This window comes from Pipistrellus kuhlii, unplaced genomic scaffold (genome assembly GCF_014108245.1).
Source record: "Pipistrellus kuhlii isolate mPipKuh1 unplaced genomic scaffold, mPipKuh1.p scaffold_m20_p_28, whole genome shotgun sequence".
NCBI classification, from domain to species: Eukaryota; Metazoa; Chordata; class Mammalia; order Chiroptera; family Vespertilionidae; genus Pipistrellus; species Pipistrellus kuhlii.
The window spans coordinates 4,996,825-5,017,544 of record NW_023425527.1 but is presented as its reverse complement, the minus strand read 5'-3'; the positions used below and the strand labels follow the sequence as shown (position 1 = coordinate 5,017,544).

The 20,720-nt window shown below is 44.0% G+C and overlaps 1 protein-coding gene across 3 annotated transcripts in view; it reads left to right on the top strand.

Moving 5' to 3' along the window:
* Positions 1–20,720, top strand: part of MYO1D (myosin ID) — a 255,527-nt gene that overhangs the window by 62,186 nt on the left and 172,621 nt on the right. The window lies entirely within an intron of this gene.

The following is a 20,720-nucleotide window of genomic DNA, read 5'->3' as shown; positions in this document are numbered from 1 at the left end:
CTTCAAGAATCCTCCCCAGTCCCCTTTCCCCTCCCCCCTGCCCCCCATCTTCACTCAGATCTAGGAAACTGTCCTAATCTGATCAAGGAGACTAGAATTCCCAATTTTATTGTAGCTTTGACTAGCCAGCCTCCATTCCTGAGTAAATGTGTGTATGTGTTGTTGGGGAGGGTGAACACCTGAGCAGAATCACAGGTCTCCTGGCAAAGAAGGAGGGTTGCGGGGTGGTGTTGGGTTGAGGGCATACAGTGTCTGCTGCAGTGTTTGAAATATTTTGCAATTCTTCTGTTTATTAGATTCCACATATAAGTGAAATCAGACTCACAGCTGTCAGGGGGGCGGGGGGCAAGGGGAGGTGGCTGATGAAAAAGGTGAAAGGATTAAGGAAAGAAAAAACAACAGCAACCTTTGTAGCCAGACAACAGTATAGTATGGTCATTAGCAGAAGGAAATGGGGGTGAGGAGGGCAGGAGAGGGTAGAGGAGGGATAGAGGGTGATAAAAAGAGACATGACTTGGGGTGGTGAACACGCAGTCCAATATACAGCTAATGTACTATAGAAATGCACACCTTCAACTGTATAATTTCATTAACCCAATCAATTTAATAATAAATGAAAATGAAGAAAATGATTTCACAATTAGAAGTAAAAAAAAAAATAAACCATGAAGAAGAGTTGGGAGTCCCACAGAAGTCAGGAAAGCTAGGTCATGGTTTTGTAGAAGATCAAGTCAGAGTGATGCTATTTCCCAGTCTCCTTTGAGCCCTCCTCTTCCTTTTTATTTTCCTTTAAATATTTGTATTGATTTCAGAGAGGAAGGGGGAGGGAGATGGGAGATAGAAATATCAGTGATGAGAGAGAATCATTGATCAGCTGCCTCCTGCACACCCCACAGTGGGGATCGAGCCCGCAACCTGGGCAAATGCCCTGACCAGGAATCGAACTGTGACCTTCTGGTTCACAGGTCAACGCTCAACTGCTGAGCCACGCCGGCCAGGTGAGTGCTCCTCCTCGTTGATGGCCTGTCAGGGTCAACAGCTTTCTCCCTTTCTTCTGAAGGAATCTACTGTCTCTGGTGAAGCCATCTCTTCAACCACTGTCTGTGCGCCAAGGCATCAGTGTAATCGTGTGAGTCAAGTAACCATCGCCTGTTCAGAGTAATTCAGAATTTACAAAGCCAAATAATGTATTTGACCTACTTGTTTAGAGGCTCATAAAAACTTACCTTTCAAATAAACAAAACTCTCAGACTAAAACACTTCTACCCCCAAGCCTAGGAAATTGCGGTAAATGGACAGGTTATTTAAAGACATAGGAAAGGCCTGCCCTGGCCGGATGACTTGGTTGGTTGGACAGTAGTCCTGTATACCAGCACAGTGTGCACACCAGCTTTTCTGTCTTTGGTGAAGGAGTGTGTGTGTCCCACAGCCCATTATAACATGGCCCTAACAACTAATAACATGGCCCTAACAACTAATAACATGGCCCTAACAACTAATTACATGGCTCTGCTTAACTGTGAGAAGGGGTTGAAGTGTGGAAGTAGATAGAGGGAATGTTTGAGGTACAAACTCTTTGCCATATTATTTAAGGCGTTAAGAAAAGCAACATATAGATTAGATTACATGGTATATGTATGGGTGTATATATACCAAGGTAACCCCAAAAAGTGTATACACACTGAATAATTATTAATTTCAGTGGGTTAAATCTGAAAAGAAAGAAACATGTAGAATTAACAACTATTCAAATTGTGTGTACATTTTTGGGGGCACTCTATATGTATATGCATACATAATATTTATATGTAATTTTATTTTTTTAAATAAATGTGCATGCATAGACTATTGGCACAGAAAGTTTTCTGAAAGGATACATAGGAAGTTATTAACAAGAGAGACCTGTAGAGAGTGGGTCTAAGGCCACCCTTAACAGTATAGTTTACTTTACCTTCTATTAATAATATATGAAGATGGTAGATTTAATGCATGTTCATTTTCGTGGGTTGTTTTTTTTCATCTGGTTTAAATTGACTCCATGAAATCCTTCGTGGGGGGAAAAAATCAATTTTGAGAAATCAGAATTGTACAGCTGATAATGTTCCTTAAGTGAAATTAATGTATTCCTCTTCTCTGTATATGTATATATAATATGTGTACAGTAGGCGGAATAGCAAAACCCATCTATCCTTGAACTTCCTTCTGTTATTTAGTTAAGCCTTGCCTGTTGCCAGTGTTAAAACATGGGAAATGCCATTCACCATTTACTGGGCACCACTCCTTTCCTGCATCTGCTGGAGCTAAAGGGCAGGCAAAGAAATAAGCAATTCATTCATCGTGAACAAGCGGGGGACTGACGCGTATCGCCTTGGGAAGCCAAACACCCCGTGAGCTAGAAAAATACAGTAACAACAACAACAAACTACAGTAACAGATGGCACGTTCCCGACTCCTAGGGGAAGTATCTAGAAAGTCTATCCATCTCTTTATTAGGCATTCAAATACAAAGGTTCACGTTTAGTTAATGTACCCTTTTTACAAAGCCAGGCATTCTCATGTACAAAATGAGTCTATATGAAATATTCAGTAAAGATACATTTAAACTCTAATTGGGGAAATACACACACACACACACACACACACACACACACACACACACACACCACAAAACAGCCTTACTCCTGAGGTGTGGTGGTAGAAGGTTACTTTGGCAATCATGCTCTTCTGCCTTTCATCCAACCCTCGGAGGACAGCGTCTCCCCTGAAGTTGGATATTGCCTGGGAAGGATGTGGTTAGAGACGGTGGTTAGAGACTCTGGGAAGGTCTCCAAAACCCCAGGAGAGAACTTGCAGCCTCAGACAGAACTCTTCCAGGATCAGGTCCAAGGTCTAGGGAGCATCTTTGGAGCATCAACTCCGACCTTGATGTCCTTACCGGCAGCCCAGACCAGGTTCGGCTCCGCTACAAATGTTGGCTTTCTAAGTTAGTACTTTTTCTTTCAAAGAATTCTTTTGGTTTTGAGGTTATCCCTTTATATTTTATGTATAAATGCTGTCTCGTGTTGATGGTTTTATTAGTTGTCTGTGCCAATCACACATCTCATCCCAGGTTTTAGCCCTAAAACTAGACTCGGTTATTATGAGGGCATCACACCGCCAAGTGAAACCTACTACAAACTCTTTGAGTCTTGATTTCTCTGGGCTGGCTCCCATCTTCTTAATCTGGTTCACAATAAGTGTTAATTTCCAAAAGATGTGTCTTTTCTGGACTGAAATGTCTGTGAAGCTTGTTTTGTGAAGGATTAAGCATGAGGTTAAATTGGACTAAAAATAAGTACTACAAATTTTGCTTTCCTGGTGTGGCTAAGAGTGCTGAACTACAAATTTGAAAACAGACCTTATTAAAATTTAAATGATTGTAAACATAAGCAATAAAAACAAATAAATGCTTATGTTTTCTGAGGTTTTTATGTACTACTTTTGAGTTAGAGTTGATAAACTGTTCTTGAGTATTACACATTATAGCATGGTCCAGCTGTGTATGACTAACACCCAGTGTGCACCATACAGGACCTCACCAGGAGAGTGTAACAAAGTGAGTTCACTGATCTCACCTTCGGCTGTGCACTGTAACATCCAATTGCCATAAGCGTTTCTAAGTGCTATTTCCATACTTACCACGGCCAAGCAACTATTTGCAGCTGGACCACTTGGAGTAACACTGTTCTAGGAACTATTGGAGACTATAAGGAAACGTGGAAACACTTAAAATATTAAATAGCAATACAGAATTCTGTAGCTTAAAGGGTAGCAGAAGACATATCCCAAGGGCAGCACCCGAATAATTGACAAGTTATAGAGAGGTTAACATCCTCAGTGACCAGCAGAGCAAGAGGGCATTCGGGCTCGACAGACAGGGGTGCCAAGGAGAGCCTCATGAAGAGCACAGGGGGAACGGCATTATTTCTTAGTGATGGTAGATGTTTAAAAATGTAAATTGGGCCCTAACTGGTCTGACACAATGGATAGAGTGTCAGTCTGTGGACTGAAAGGTCCCAGGTTCGATTCCTGTCAAAGGCATGTACCTTGATTGCAGGCACATCCCCAGTGGGGGGCGCAGAAGGCAACTGATGAATGTTTCTAACTCTCTATCCCTCTCCCCTCCTCTGTAAAAAATTCAAAATATATCTATAAATTGGATCCATCTTATTTTATGAATAATTGTAGTATCTTGATTATCTAATTAGTGAATTGAGCTACATAAGGCAAAAGTAAACAAACATTCATCGTACTAATCAGTCATATGTAAATACTGATTTTACTACATAAATCTTAAGATTTACTACATAAATCTTAACGTTTGGCTGAAAAGGGAACTCTTTTTTTCCAATTACAAGTTGACATTCGATATGATTTCGTATTAGTTTCAGGTGTACAGCATGGTGGCTAGACAACCATATACTTGACACAGTGGTTTACCTCCCAACATTTCCAGTACCCACCTGGCACTGCTTATGTTCTGGTTTTAAAAAATTAAATTTAAAAATTTCAAATGAAAAGTCTTTGTTCTTTTGAATCATGACCGGTCCCTCGGTGTAATGGCCGTGTTTGAACCAGCTTCTTTATGGGGGGTGGGGGGGGGGGGCCCTCAGTCAGGTTCCTCTGAAAAGCTGTTTCACAGATGTTACTTTGTGGTAGGGATCGGCCTTGCCAGCTCCATCTTCCTTTTCCATGTGGGCCGTGTCGTCTTGATTGCCTCACTTCCTCTGCAAGAGAATGGCTCCAGGATCCTAGAGTCGGGGCATTGTTTTACACAGTGTCTGTTACCTATTTATGGTATTAGAACTTGCTATTAGTCATCACCAGATATTTAATGGGAATCACCATTACACCTGGCAACTGGTAGTGATCAGTGTGCTATATACAAGACATAGATGAACTTTTATTTCTCCCTAAACTAGTTTTATTATTTTTAAACATTAGTCCCATTTCAAAATAGGATAATAACACTTAAAAATCCACTATTTGTAGGTCCTGGCTGAGTAGTTCACTTGGTGAGAGCATTTGACCCCAGGTCAGGGCACATGCAAGAATCAACCCACCCATCCCCTTCTCCCTCTCAATCTCCCTCCCTTCCTCCCTTCCTCCCTTCCTCACTCTCTCTAAAATCAGTCAGTAAATTAAAATTCCACAATTTCTAGCTTCTTTTGAAAAATCAGTTCTGTCACAACTTGCTCCACATTTCAAAAAAAGAATTATCTATTAGGTGTTGCAAACAAGCTGCTCCCTTGATGTATGAGGGGCGGACAAGCATGTCCCAGGGACGGATCTCCTTTCTGCTTCCCTCCTCTGGCGGCCTCACTTCCGTAGAGAGCTGGTCTGGTTACTGGACTCTTGTGCGATGGTATGACTTACCCACCAAGTCTAAAACCATGCCTAAATAAGGCCTTCCGCTACCCCAGCACCATCAGTTACCTTTCCTAGCTTGAGTTAGGAATTATTTGAAAAACAAAATTATGTAGGGTTCTGTGGCTGAAATAAATTGGTTGATCTCAGAAACAGATTATTAAATCTGCATAAATAAAATATTGTGTGTGTGTATTTGTGTGTGCATACATATATGTGAGAATACCGCAGATATGTTTGAAATCATCTGAGTGAAGGATATTTGCGAGGTTTTTTTTTTTAATGCTGTTCTTACAACTTTTATGTTTGAATATACAAATGTTTTTTTAAAAGTTAGAGCTAAATCTCAACCACAGATTGTCAACAGTGAAAAAGATTCTCCCCTCCCCCCCAAGTGATTAATCTTTTAGTCAGAATTTGAGGAAAGGGAGCATTTAAAGCCAACCTAATTGATACCATGTCTTACAAATTATTTTTCAGGGGGAAAAATGTTTTCTTCTAGTAGGTATTAAGGATACAACTTAGAAAAAAAATTATGTATGCATTAATAACCAAAACCATTTGTCTCTGCAGCTGATCGCAAGTACCCCAACATAAGTACGGGTTCAAACATGGCCATTACCCCAAGGGACCGGTCATGATTCAAAAGAACAAAGACTTTTCATTTGAAATTTTTAATTTTATTTTTTAAAATCAGAACATAAATGCATTGCTTCACTGTATCCAGAGAAGGGCCTTATTAGCAACGTATATAGATATATGCTGATGTGTAGGCATCTGCATATTAGATATTTTTTAAAAGCACCATATTGTCAACAGAGCACAGATCTGAGCTGTTTGTGCACTTGTGGTGATTGCTTTATAGCAGGTTAACCCCACGCTTTGGTCTAATCTGTGGTCTGCATCTCTTGGCAACTAGAAGGTAAAAGCTGTGGTCCATACACCAACGGACAAAGAGAAATACCCGTAGACAGTAATATTCATTCTCCGTGTTTTCCCAAATAAGCAGACCTACTTATCCCAGGTTTGAAGAAGGGAAGTCCCTTTGGTCTAGCTGTGGTATCCGTCTGCCATGTCCCTGTCAATCTTTGGGAGCTTCCTTACTTTCTGGCTCACAATCACTACCATTCCAGGCTCATCTTAGGCCTTCCTGTCCCAGGGATGAAATCAGACATCGCTCCAAAAAGTCTTGGTGTGGGATGTGGAAAGCAAGACCTGGGTAGTAGGTGTGTTTGTTGCTCCTGGTGTGTTACTGCTTTTAGACCACATGTGTCAAACACAAGGCCCGCGGGCCAAATCCGTCCCGCCAGGCCTTGCAATGTGGCCCGCACCGCGCTGTCATCACTGCACTCCGCTGCGTTTCCATCACAATGACAGTTTATGACTGTTCAGTAAACCATTCGGCCCGCGATTTAGGCTGGATTTTAGATTTTGGCCCCTTCTCTGATTGAGTTCGACACCCCTATTTTAGACTGTCAGCAAACAGAGCTGGGGGTATGGGGGGAATGCATAGGCACGCACGCACGCACGCACGCACGCACGGGTACTTCTCTTCCTTTGTCTATTTATATTAAATACCACGAGTTCATACTGATATCCCTCCTTTCATTCCAGCACCATGGGTTGCTTTTAGCCTTCTCCCTTCCGTAGCTGCCATTTCCTTCTACGGTAGTGAGAAGCCTGCCTCCCGCCATCCTCAACACATCAGCTCATGTCCTCAGTTTCCTTGCGTGGAACTGATTTCCCCACTGCATGGGCCACCTCCTCGCCCCCTACCCTGCCGGACACCCCAGCGGCACCAGGGCAATCCTGACCCTGGCCCCGCCACTCGAGTGGACCGAGCCAGCAGAATCCTCGGCCCCAGATCTGCCAGGCATGCTGGCCACGCTGGCCAGATCCTTGGCTTTTTAAACTTAGACAGATTATAAGCAAAAATTTGAGACAAAGTATTTCCTGAAATTATAAAATAAGAATATTAATAGCTTTAGCTATTTAACGGCACAGGTTAGTTTCCATTCTTATTCACAGAGGACAATGGAACCTTAGTAAAGATGTGGAATTTATAAGTAGGCTTATTTCCTCTTACTTTGTGAGCTGTAATATCACCAGACAGGTGGAGTGCAGAGAAACTGCCTGCTGCTAAAATGAGCAGGGCCGAGCTACTTTCTGAGGGCAGCTGACACTTTTCTTCTTGGTCTATGAAGCTCTGGGTTCACAATCATCGTCGTTGGGGTGACACATAAACAAAAGATAAATATTAGAGTATTTTTTTAAATTGGCAACCCATCTACTTACACACACTCCTTTCTCAGTTTGATCTAGCAATAAAAATGATTTAATTTCTGCTTTAGGAACTACAAAAAAAATTAGGGAAAATTATTTGTTTTTTCCATTTCCTGATGTATTTGATCTGTTTTTAGTTTTTGACTCTTTTCTTTGCCACCACATTCTTCTTCTCTTAGTTCACTTCCTGGTGTCTGGTATTCCTGAGCACAGACCACACTTCATTATTTTCACAAGTGGAGGACTGACTGGATAATGAAGAGTGGTAGATTATCATGTTTGTCTTTGAGATGTGTTGATTTTTTGAAATTGAATATGGGCCCATTTAATACTTTTGAGTTTTCTTGTGTGTGTTGTTTTTTTCTAATGAATCTCTTAATGGTTCCAGGTCCCTCCTCCTTTAGTAAAGATTCCCTTGGGTCCCACAGTGGTGTACTAGGAATGAGTAATAATAAATTAAAAAGAAATATGGCTCACCATTTTCTAGGAAAAGCAATTACAATATAGGAATAAGCTGTAAAACGCAGCTTCTCAAATATCATTTTAAAATGAAATCTCCCACCCTAACTCATGCACCTAAAGGTTACTGGTTTAATTCCTGGTCAGGGCACATGCCCAGGTTTTGGGCTAGATCCCCAGTAGGAAGTGTGCAGGAGGCAGTCCGTCTATTATGTTTCTCTTCCTCTCCCTTCATCTCTCTCTCTAAACACCAATAAAAATTCATTTTAAATGAAAACTCTCTGTAATCTGGAATAGTTGATGTCTTTCACCTTCTCTGTCCTCTTTAAATCCCTCCCAATTCAGCTGCCTTCTTTTCACTATAAAAATTCGACCCCCAAAACAAACAGCCATTGTTGAGAGGCCCCCATGAGCAGTGTCAAGTGAGCATAGAAGAGTTAGGAGGCTTTAGCTAAAATTAGAAATGGCAAAATTTTATCCAAGGGCCTTAGGATTTGCAAATCGGTAAACACTGCGGGGTGTCTCGAAGAAAACGTCGAGAGTTCTTATCATGAGCAGTACATTGTTGAGACGAATCAGCCCTGCCATCTTCGCCTCTGCTTTGGTCCAGGCGTCCCATGGTCTGTCTGGGTGATGGCTGCCAGGTGGTCTGTACAGGGAAACTTCTTTCCCAGGTCTTCACCTGAAGATGCTTTCCTGTGTTACCTGTAGTATTTACAGGCCTCCGGGTATCAAAGCACAGGAAGACCCAAAAGTGTCCGTTCCCAGGCTAGTAAAAGCAAGGATGGAATCATGTCGTCCTGCCTTCGCCTACTTCACCTACATTCAATAAATATTTTTGCTGATTTTTAGTAACTTAGCAGCATCGCCCTTTTCTCAGCAGCATTCGGTGTGTCACTTGGGGATGATGCCGCCTGATGTCCTGAATTTCCCTCTAGGGGCCGTGGACCTCAGAGCCGAGACAGTATTGCCGCCGGCCCTGAGAAGGGCTCTGGGCCTGCAGACACTCCCGGCTGGAACACCGAGTGTGCCAGTTACACCTCCTTCCCTCCCTCCCTCCCTCCCTCCCTCCCTCCCTCCCTCCCTCCCCAGGGCTGCTGTCCACAGCCCAAAGGCAAGGCCACCTAAATGACATTGATTGTACACTGCTGATAGGAGAAAGACGTTAACCCCTCGCTCTACCTTAGACACAAGGAATGTTATTTTTTTTTAATGCTTCACAGAGGAAATGTGGCCTTAATGGGTGTTACAGACATCTGACAAGCAGAGCCAAGGAGAGCTGCTGACAGCATTGCTGGCCCGTCTGTCAGTCATTCAATAAATATTTTTGCTGGTTTTAAAAATCCCCTGCTCAACTCTATGGTGGCCCAACAGAAACAATAGCCGGACCACATAACTTTGGTGCATCTGTGGAACATTCACGGTTTCCCCTGCTCCTACACAATTCATCTGTGGTGGAAATAGATCTCCCTCCCAGGCCAGTCAATGGGAAGCGTGGCTTTGCCATTCTGACTTCTCCAAGCAGAGATGATAATTAGGTGATTGGTTAAATGTATGGAGATTTTCTTCTTACCTGTAACTAAGTGTCTGATGCCAACAAAAGAAGGTTTTGGAAGGTTTTCTATTAATATTTAACAAACATAATTAGCAGCAAGTGAAAAACAACTGAGGTGGTTCTTGGTACAGTAAGTGCACAGTGTGTCCTTGTTTATTGAACTTATCACAGGTGTTATCACAGTAACTGAAATGGAAATAACTCGTTCACTGACTACTTAGCGATTATTTCTCTTCGGTATCTCCAGCCACGATGGCTACTCAGTTTGTACCCAAAACTGAATAGATTTAACAACACCTGGAAAAACCTGTTATAAAAAAGTGATGCAGTGGGCTGACTAGATTTTCGGTCATTTACTGAATTAGTTGCTAAAAAGGGACAGTGTACACCTGCTAGGGTCACCCAGAGAGCAGCAGGGCGTGGAATGCTCAGGACAGTGTAAGGGGACGAGGCTTCCTATGGGTATGAATGTGAGGGTGGGAAGGGCTAAGAATCTTCCTAAGTTTATCCTTTTTATTTCCAGTCCTCAGATATTTGTGAGATTGTTTGCTTGTTTGATTGTTTTTAAAAAGAGTGTTCGGTACAATAGTATAAGTGGCTTATAGTATTATTTAAAATGCATAGTTATCAGTTCACATAGTTGTGCATTCCTGCCAAAGGGTTTTCTGACTTAGATCCAGGTATCCTGCATCTTCCTGGGCAGTATCCTATATAATAAAAATGTAATATGCAAATGGTCGTTACTCTGTGAAGTGTAATGACCAACCACATAACGACTGGATCACAGATCAGCAGGAGGGTGAGGCAGTGAGCTACAGGAGGAGGCAAGGCAGCAAGCTATGGGGGGGGGGGGGACAGAGGGAGCTACAGGAGGGTGAGGCAGCAGGCAGAGAGCTACTGGAGGGTGGGGCAGCGAGCCACTGGCGAGTACTGGATTCATGTGCAGGGCTACTAGTTGATTTATAAATAGGCTAACTCCTTGGTTAAGGCAAATTCCAGTTAACTACTCCCCTAGGCATGCCTACTAAACAAACGGTTACTGTAATAGAAGTCCACTTTTAAATGAAATGGATGGGAAGGAATAAATGTATAACTTGATCCCCAGGTTGAAGAAATTATATTTATTACTTGTGCATCAGAAGAGAAAATAGAGCGTCCTGTTATTAATAGGAAAGTTTCATTCTTATGTTTTGGTCTAACTCTTCCTGCCTATCGTTATTAGGCACTCGGCATTTCGGCGATCGATAATGCCGTTGTGATTTATTCATAGGCTGACAGTGTAAACTATATAATATCTTTCTTCTGGTGTGTTTGTTTGCTACTCGCTTTAATGGCATATGAGTATTTAAATATCCATCTATTGGTCTGAGGGTCTGTAGTTCCTTAGGACTCTCTCAGGCCCTTCTAGTGGCTTCCCTGCAGTCCAGTTAGTTCATGGATCTCTGCATTTCCTCCGTTAGGATTTTAGCCAAATTGATCAGTCAGTTAAACAGTGTTTAAAAGCTGTAGGGTGGCAAAAAGATGGTCAAAACCATTTGCATGCCGTGGTATGGGTTTGGTACGCTATAAATCTTTCATAATCTCATGGAAAAGACAGCTTTTCTTGCACGATCAAAGCCGAACCATTTCAGGATTTCCTGGGCTGAAGTTAGTTGCAGGTGCTCTGACCTCACAATGATCCTCTGCCCAGCATGGAAACATCCTCACACCAGCAGACGTGGAGACTGTCCATTGTAAGGTGATTGGCTGACTGAGTGCCCTGTGAGATTTCCCAATATCCTTCCCCTCGTAGTGACAGACTTGAAATTTGGACCCTTTTCAGACACTCCAGCCTACAAAACAACAAAACCTGAAAAGCCACGTGCTCACAGATGTCAACCCAGCCTGCTTATCTGTGGGCATGGTTTGCTGTGCCACGCGTGACAGATTACTTTGTGTCATTGAGGATTGTCTCGTTTACATGACATATTACTATAAAATGTTCTGTTTCCTCTTGGCAAGTGAATGAGTTGGTAAAAGTATCTTTCATGGTCAAGAGAATGATTTACACAGTATTCTGAGAGCTAGCCTCTTATTTATTTATTAGAGGCCCAGTGCACAAAATTTATGCATGGATAGGGTCCCTAGGCCTGCCTGGCGATCAGGGCCAATCTGTGGAGTGCCTGGCGGGGCGATCAGGATCTCCCATTGGCAGCAACCTTGGCTGACCTGGCGCTGCCCACTCCGGCAGGCAGGATGATCGGGGCTGGTGCCAGCCTGTTCACTAGCTGGCCCCGCCCCATGCCCCCGCAGTTTGCCTTCCTCTTCAGGGCGATCAGCAGAATGATTGGGGAGGCGCCCCCCCCCCCCCATGGCACCCGCCTTGGCTGTCCTGGGGTCTGCAGGCTAGGGGCAGCTCCTGTGTTGGGCCTCTGCCCCCTGGTGGTCAGTACATGCCATAGCGACTGGTCATTCCACAGGTCATTCTGCCATTTGGTCGATTTGTATATTAGGCTTTTATTATATAGGATTTGTTTTATTTATTTTTTTTTAACCAAATTGCCTAGGACCATAGTACGGAGTCTTCATAGAGGAGGAAGGGTTGTGTTGTATCTACTATTTTCTTACAATAGAAATGTGGAGTCACCAAGTGACTTGACATGATTCAGTTTAGTTACTAAAAAAATTTAAAATAGAAACCCGGTATGTGTCCTACCACTTTTCTTGCATATCTGTTGCATGTAGTCTCCCTGCAGAATTTGCCTGCCTTGCCTGGTGCTTATTATTGGTTTCCCTCTCTGTGTTTGCTGTCCTGGGTGGTTCTCCTTTTGTGTCCAAGGGATCGGGTTTCATTCAATTGTGAGAGAAAGAAAAGTGAAAGACATCTTGACTGGGTAGCTCTCAGGTAATTGTGACTCAACACAGCCTGTCTAAACCACGGCCACCTCCTAAAATTCTGCTCTTCTTCTCCTGCCACTGTTCTCCTACGTACACAGCCCTGTGGTCTGCTCCGTGGCTCCTGTGAGAAGCCCTGACACAGCCCTCTTTCTCACCTCTCACATCCCGCAAGTTATCCGGGTTGATCAATTCTGCTCCCTCCCTTAAAGCCACTGCTTCCTTCTCCATCTCCACTGCTCCAACCCAGTTCATGCGACAGCCTGCCCATCCTGGGACTGACGCCTATTTAGCCTCCTCGCTGCTGTCACCGGGCACTCTGTCCTTCTCACCCTGCAGGCAGAGGGGTCTTACAAAAAAGCCACTGTGATCAGTTCTTAAAACACTGCCCTTGGCTCGGCTGGCGTGGCTCAGTGGTTGAGCGTAGACCTATGAACCAGGAGGTCACAGTTCGATTCCTGGTCAGGGCACATGCCTGGGTTGAGGGCTCAATCCCTAATGTGAGGCGTGCAGGAGGCAGCCAATCAATGATTCTCTCTCGTCATTGATCTTTCTATCTCTCCCTCTCCCTTCCTCTCTGAAATCAGTAATAAAAACAACAACAACAACTCCGCCCTTGGAATCAAGGCCAAACCCCTGCAAGGCCTGATGCACATCCCACCCTCTCCCCACACACATTTTGTTGTCTGTGCTGCGGAGCAGTCCCATTGTCCTGCTCCGGTTCCTCAGACACTGGTCCCCTTCCACTCCCCCCCTACCATGGGGCGCATGTCCCTTCGCCTCTTGTTGAGCATCTGACCCTCTCGTCACCTTGCATTGTGGTGGAGACAGTGCTTACCTGTTCCCCCTCTCCCCATGGCTCCCAGCACACACACGGCTTGGAACATGGGCCCGAGCAGCTCGGTATTGAATGAATGGACAAATGAACACAAATAAAATGAAAGATAGCAGTCAACACATTTAGAATGAACATGTTTCCACAAGGCATGCCTCAGTAAATAACAGACATGTGTTTTGAAAAACCAATCATTATCTTAAAATGTATTTACCAAAAATACATTTTCCCCCCCATTTACAAACATACAAACCAAACGTAAACTACCTTCAGCCGGGCGTCCGCTGACCATGCATTCTGGTTAATGCCTTTCCTGCAGCCCACGTGAAGAGATGTTGGTCTCGAGAAGGAAACCAAGACCTGAGCTCAGGAAGTCAGTGAAACCACCGCCAGTGCCCTCACTGGTTTCCTGTGTCCTGGGGAGGGGCTGTTGGCTTTAGGGGGTCCGTAGGAACCGCTAGAACATTTGCCTGACATGATGCAAGCGGGCCCGTGATTCATCGTGATCACAGAAGCCACTCTTGCTGTGAGGACAAACAACACAGCCCAGAGGCAGTGCGCTGGACCAGGGACCTCCCGCCGTTCAGACAGCCCGCAGGATCGCTCAGAATGAGGACAGCACTTGGTTGATTGCCCTCTTACCATCACCTGGAGTGTGCTGAGCGTTCCAGCGTGTGGGGCATCTCATTTCTTATGACGGTGCTGGGAGGTCACTGCCCCTCCCGCCCTGCTGATGAAGAGAGTGGGGCACAGAAGGTGGTACACCTGACACTAACAGAACATTGCACTCCACTGTGATTGAGAAATAAGTCTAAAAAAGAGAGAAGGGGGTCCCAGAAAAGTTAAGTAACATACACACAGTCAAGGAGCTGGTTAGTGCTGACTTCAGTCAGGGGATGAGGGGCACTTGTTAAGGCTCCCTTTCTGTCCTCTGCTGGGAGAGACCAGGGATCCCCTTGTGCTCCACTGGGGGACAGGGAGGGTGTTTCCCCAGCATTCTCTTCCCAGATTCAGTATATTAATAATAATAATAATTTTAAAAAGTCAAAATAAAGTGTCCTCTTTTGGTGTTCTTAAGGCGGTAGAAGCTGAGGAGTGCCTAGAGCTGCCTAAATGGAGTCTGTGTAATCACAGAACTAGTTCCGATGTCAAGGAGCTTCTATTTTAGGATGCCGGCTTTGAACCAACCCTCCCACTTCTAAAGCTGGGTGAGGTATCCTTTCTCTTAAGATTGCATAGCATCCTTTCTATCTTTGTTGTTATCTTTTCCGAAACAGTGCAGTGTTGTGTGTGTGTGTGTGTTTATGAGAGAGAGAGGGGGGGGGAACATGCATGGGTGTAAGAGGAGAACGATAAATAAAAAATATGTAAATTTTAAACCATCTATCATGTGAAATTTGAACTACATGACACTGTTTATGCAGACCTTTGAGTACAATAATGCAATTTATTCCCTGTAACTCGGGCTCTTGGCCTGGTGCCTGGCACTTGTTAGTTACTCAGATGTTTATGAATATACACAGTCGGTAACTAGCAGAGCCAGGATTCAAACCCGGCGCCGCGGGCTGTGGGACAGAACGCTCATAATCCCTCTGACACACTGTCCCTGCCCAGCTCGGGAACGTGCAGTGTAACAAGGGGGGTAAAGCAGGTGGAGTCCGTCGCGTGGAGACCATGATTCTGCCAGAAGCAGTAGAAGCACGATGCTTTCACCCTTGGCAGAGATCCTCGTCTAAGAACCTGGGAAGGTGAACTGAACCGAATTGAAACTTGGCAGTTTGCTCATGAACGTTGCAAAAGTCTGGTGCCTCGGGAAAGAGAGGGGTCAAAGTTCTGTGTACTTTGAAAGTAAAACTGCAATAAAGGGTGCCCTTTCGACACGGGCCAGCAGCGTTGGCTAAAAAACCCACACCCAGGAAACAGAAACTCACTCGTCATCGGTGGAAGTTTCAATTGTGGCAACCTCTTTGGAGAATAATATGACAGTCATCCCTAAGTGTAAGTTACACATACCCTTTGAAGCTTTAAGTGTCAAAATGTGTACTACAGATATACATATATACATATACATATACGTATACATATACATATATAAAGAATATGTGCCATTATATTTTAGTTGCTTTGTTCCTAGTACCAAAACATTGTTTGCAGCCTAAATGATCATCCATTAAGGATTAGTTATATTATATGATATGAATAGAAATACTATTGCAGGCATAAAAAATTAAACTCTTCTCTATTTACATGAAATAAAAAATACATACATTTTAAACCTAGATATCTATTTTAATTAGAGAAAAGGGTCACTTGTGTAAAAAAAAAAAAACCATAGGTATACATTTGTGTGTGTGAATAAACTATTTCTAGAAGAGTTCACAGGAAAGTGATGAGGGAAGCTGTGGAAAATGGTGAAACATTTGTCACTAGCTCTTCATTTATATCTTTTGAATCTATTACTATGTCTGTATTGTCTATTCAAGATCAATAAAATTTTAATCCTACTTGTAAAGAAGCTTGGAAATTGGATTTTTATGAACAACTTTTATTCTGATATAATTTCAAGTGTACTGAAAAATTGGCAAGAATACCACAAGAAACTTTCTTGGAGTGGGCCTTGCGCTTAGCAGTTACGTCTCTGACTTCTTACAATCGGGAATATTATTCAGCCTTTCTCTGTTTTCTTGACTGCAAAACTTTTCAGTGATTTTGTAGCATGTACCTCAGGGAAGGTTTGTCTCAGGTTTCCTCCTGATTGGACTCAGGTTCTATGCTGTTCGGTAAACACCACAGCAGTAATTGCTGTGTCCTTCTCGCTACAGAAGGCGCTGTGCTTGCCGGGGATCTCAGCCCCAGATGTGGGAGTCCAGGCTCTCTCCTTCAGGGCACCCGCAAACGCTTTCAGGTCGTTTTGTGGCACTGGAGCTGGGGATTTGAGTCCCCCAACCTCATCCATTACATCCACCATTTTGTTCAGCAACGATAAGAGCTACCAGCCAACCTCATATACACGGTGTCCCGCAAAAATGCATACACACATTTTGAAGAATTATAAAAGCAGCGTTTATTAAAATACATTTCCTTTTCAAAATTGAGCCCTCAGGTGTTACAGTGTGTGTACATATTATAGGGAACTCCCTGTTTTTGTTAGTTCTCCAAAAATGTCCCGAAGTGTCATACAGCTCCCTGCTCTGTACCAGAGGCCCGCCGCGAGTGTCCACTGCACATGGTTCACATTTCTCCGTGGCCAGGCCACACGCTGGGCTGTCAGCGCTCCCTTTACTCCTGGAGTAAATGGAGTCCTTCCCTGCTGTCGTTTAAATAAATGTTTCCAAATTCTTGTACAGAAAGACTGTTGTCCTTCTCCGGAGGCATTCTTACATTTTCTCCATTGCCACTCATTAATTCAAAGCCTTTTTGGAACCTCGTTGTTTTTCATTCAGAAGCCTGTGGAAAACAGCTGGCTCATTCAATAAATAGTTTTGAACTTCTTAAAGAAATTCAGCTTTCAACATCGCTGGCTGCTGTTAAGCTCTTTGGGAAATTCTAAAGAAAATGTCTGAACAGAGCAAATACCGTCATCCTGGTGGTTGAGATAGGGTATCAAGACGGGCTTCTTAGCTTAGAGGAGCTGATGTGGAGGCTTTTGAAGAAGTGAGAACCTGCGAAACAGATGGGGGAAGAAGAGACCAGGTGGGGAAAGGACAGAAGGAACCCTAGGAGCAAACCGTGAAGTCATGGTGCTCGTGGGAACTGTAAGCAGCTCATTAAAGTGAAGGTGAGCTTGGCAGAGAAAGTGGATCTTGAATAGACAATACAGACTTGGAGGAGATGGGGAGATGTTGATGGGTAATTAGGAGAGTCACCGAAGACAACCTGAGGCCAGAACACAAAAGGCCTTGTACTCTGCTGTGGAGTTCATTCACATGCTTCTCTTTAGGGATCCTCCTTGAAAGGGGTGTGTCGCGGTCACGTTGGCCCTGGCAGGTCATGCTTTCATTATCTTACCTTGCACACTCTACTGTTATTATCTATTGGCAGTACTTCCCTGTGCATTTTCTTTTCTTAATTCCCAGAGGCAGGCCCCAGTGTCTGGTTGATCTTGGTCTCTTGTAAGAGGTGGCTTCTTCCCACGTGTCATCTGGGGTCCTTTCAGCATTTCCCCCTATAAGCAAACTAGGCAGGTGACCACATTACCTCCGGGAAGCTGACTTCATCTCCAAAGGCTTTCCAGAGCGAAATGAAGTCTTGGATTGGTGTTCATGTGTCTGCTGGCACCCTCTAGCGGTGGATTTCAGCCTAAGCAAATTAAAATTTCATCTTTGATAACCATGGTTTCAAATAAGCCTGGGATGTTTTGTAAGGGACTGAAACGTTGTATTTAATATCGTATTTGGATGAACCTTTGACTCTCTTCTCCAAGCTAATAATTATGCCTGTGGTCGTTCTGTTAGTGTGTTTTCAATGTCACCTGGAACTTTTGATGAACAAAATCATTTAATTTGAAATAAAATGAATTTTGGAGAAAGTACATGATTAGACAGACCTGGACTCTTAGAACATTCTAATCTCATGTGTTATTTGCTGTACCTCTTAGTCATTAAGTTCCAGACTTATGAGGTAATTTTTTCTAGTATCCTTCTCTCTTTTCCTCCTCCTCCTCCTCTTCCTCCTTTTCCTCCTCCTCCTCCTCCTCCTCTTACCGCCTCTCCTCTCTTTCCTATGCTCTCTCTCCCCCCCGCTGTTTCTCCCCTCCACTTCCCTTCCCTACCCCTGCCCCCACCTCCCTTCCCTCCCCCCTCCCCTCCTCCTCCCTCCCCTTCCCCTCCCTTCCCTTCCCCTCCCCTCCCCTTCTCTCCCTCCTCTCCCCTCCCCTTCCCCTCCCCTCCCCTACTCTCCCCTCCCCTCCCCCTTCCCTCCCCTTCCCTTCCCTTCCCTTCCCTTCCCTTTTTTCCTGTGTGGACAGTGTTTTGTAAAGCTAAAAGAATCCTGTTGGTTTTTTAAAAAATTCTTTTCCTTGAAGACAGCTGTTGAGCATGTCATGCAAATTTGAAGGTTAAGCTATAGAAAGGCTGGGTAGTGAGCTTCGCTTTATATTACTTTTGTGTGTCTTTGAACATGAGCTGTGTAGACATTTTGCTTGTAAGTAGCCACTAGTTTATTGGCGCAAGCGATTTATGATCTCCGAATTAATTCCTTGTGTGGCAGGGATCACTGTGATTTAAGTAGCAATGATAATAAAACGAAAGCATTTATTAAAAATCTCCTTCCTGCATAGCATAATTGGGAACATAAAATTAATTGCCTCTTTTTTAAAGTCCTTGAACAATGCCAAGGGGCGAGGGGTGTAATTATCACCATCTCACAGATGAAGAAGCTGGAGCACCTGGAGGCGAAGTGGCTCTCCCCAGGTCTCTCGGTTACTAAGTGTGCAGTGTGAGCATTCAGGCCCAGATGCAGGGGGCTTGCAGCCACCCTTAAACGTGCTCACAGTCGGTGCACGCACAGGAAAACCACTGCAGAAAAAGGCACAGAAAACCCTGGCTGGCTCATAGCCCCTATTTACATATACACCCACCACTTGATAAACATCTTGGTTTTAATTTTCTGTCGACATTATCAACATCTGTTTGTTTCCACTCCTAATTATAGCCATACCCACAGCCTTCACTGCCCTGCAAAGGAAGTTGAAGGTACTTTTTGGCCTTGTGGTCCCAAGGCTTAGTTAGTTCTTGCCTTGCTGCACTGGCCCCACAGCAAGCGTGTCGGAGACACGGCTGCTGTCCAGGTCAGCGTTCGGGCTCTGCAGCGCTCCCTGCATGCTGCTCTCGGAAGTGACCCGTGTGTCTGCCTGTGGCTCTCAGCAGGTGGAGTGGGATGGTGGCAACCAATTGCCCATGTGGGTGTCGGCCTAGCGCTGGCTCATATATGTTTATATTATATGTGTGGGTTGATAGGTACATAGTGACTATGGCTGGGTTTTCTAAATTTAAAAATTTTTTCTTTGTACATATAGGCACATGTATTTACAAAGAAATGTAGGCATTGGTTTTTGCTTTTCACTCTTTCTTTGTTCCTATTGCTTCCTTCCAACTGCCCACGTGGCCTTCCTCCTCCTTACCCTGTCATATGTATAAAGCAGCGGTCGCCAACCTTTCTGACTACCAGTTGGCGACCCCTGAAATAAAGGATACAAAAGACATAGTATGCAGTCTTCCACTTTCCCATGCTTGTGTAATCATGTATAAAATATATCTATGTGCATTTACATGTAACAATCATATATGGGGTGGCTTTTTAGCCTTTTATGGTAAAACTAGAGGTCTAGTGCACGAAATTCATTTGCTGGTAGGGTCCCTAGCACCTGCCAGCCACCAGCCAGAGCCTCCCTCCCTTTTCCCAGCTAGCCCTGCCCCCTGGTCGAACTCCAGGACACCTCCCCATTGAGGGGACATTTTTGCATACTGTGCTTTTATTATATAGGAAGGTGGGATCATATTATAAAAACTTCTTAAAATCCATATACCTTACAACTAGTTATCCGATTCTGGTGATCTGTCCCATAGAAATTCGTAAGGTTTTTTGTTTGTTTGTTTTTTAATATATTTTTATTGATTTCAGAGAGGAAGGGAGAGGGAGAGAGAGATAGAAGCAACAATGATGAGAGAGAATCATTGATTGGCTGCCTCCTGCACTCCCCCTACTAGGGATGGAGCCTACAACCCAGGCATGTGCCCTCGATCAGAATCGAACCCAGGACCCTTCAATCTACAGGCTGACACTCTATCCACTGAGCAAAACCAGCTAGGGCTGATTTGTAAGGTTTTGTGTCAAAAGTGTTTTCTACGGTGTTACTCTAAATAGCAGGAAGGAAGGGGGATGGTTAAATAAATAATGACCTGTCTACCCGATGGGATTTTAGGCAGTCGTTCAAAAATTGGATTTGACTTATGCCAGAATCATCTCCTCTGCCATCCTCTCTGTTATGGATTCACTGTTTTTATCCCTTTTCTAACATTTGAGTGGGGTTTCAAGAGGGAAAAGAAATACATGTAGTTGGACCTTTTTCTGTATCATTGAAAATCTGGTTCAGTTGATGCAAGACCTGGTTTAACTTAATTTTTCTTCCTAGAACTCTTAGGTTGTCTTCAACTGTGTGTATCCCTCCCCCCCCCCGCCCCCCCCCTCTTCTTACTGTGCTTTCTCTATTTTGGAAATTGGGAATCCCCCACCCCCCACCAAATGAAATTCTTTCTTGGCTTCTGCCCCCTCCTGGGCCTTCCCAGCAGCAGCATCTCATCCCAGCGT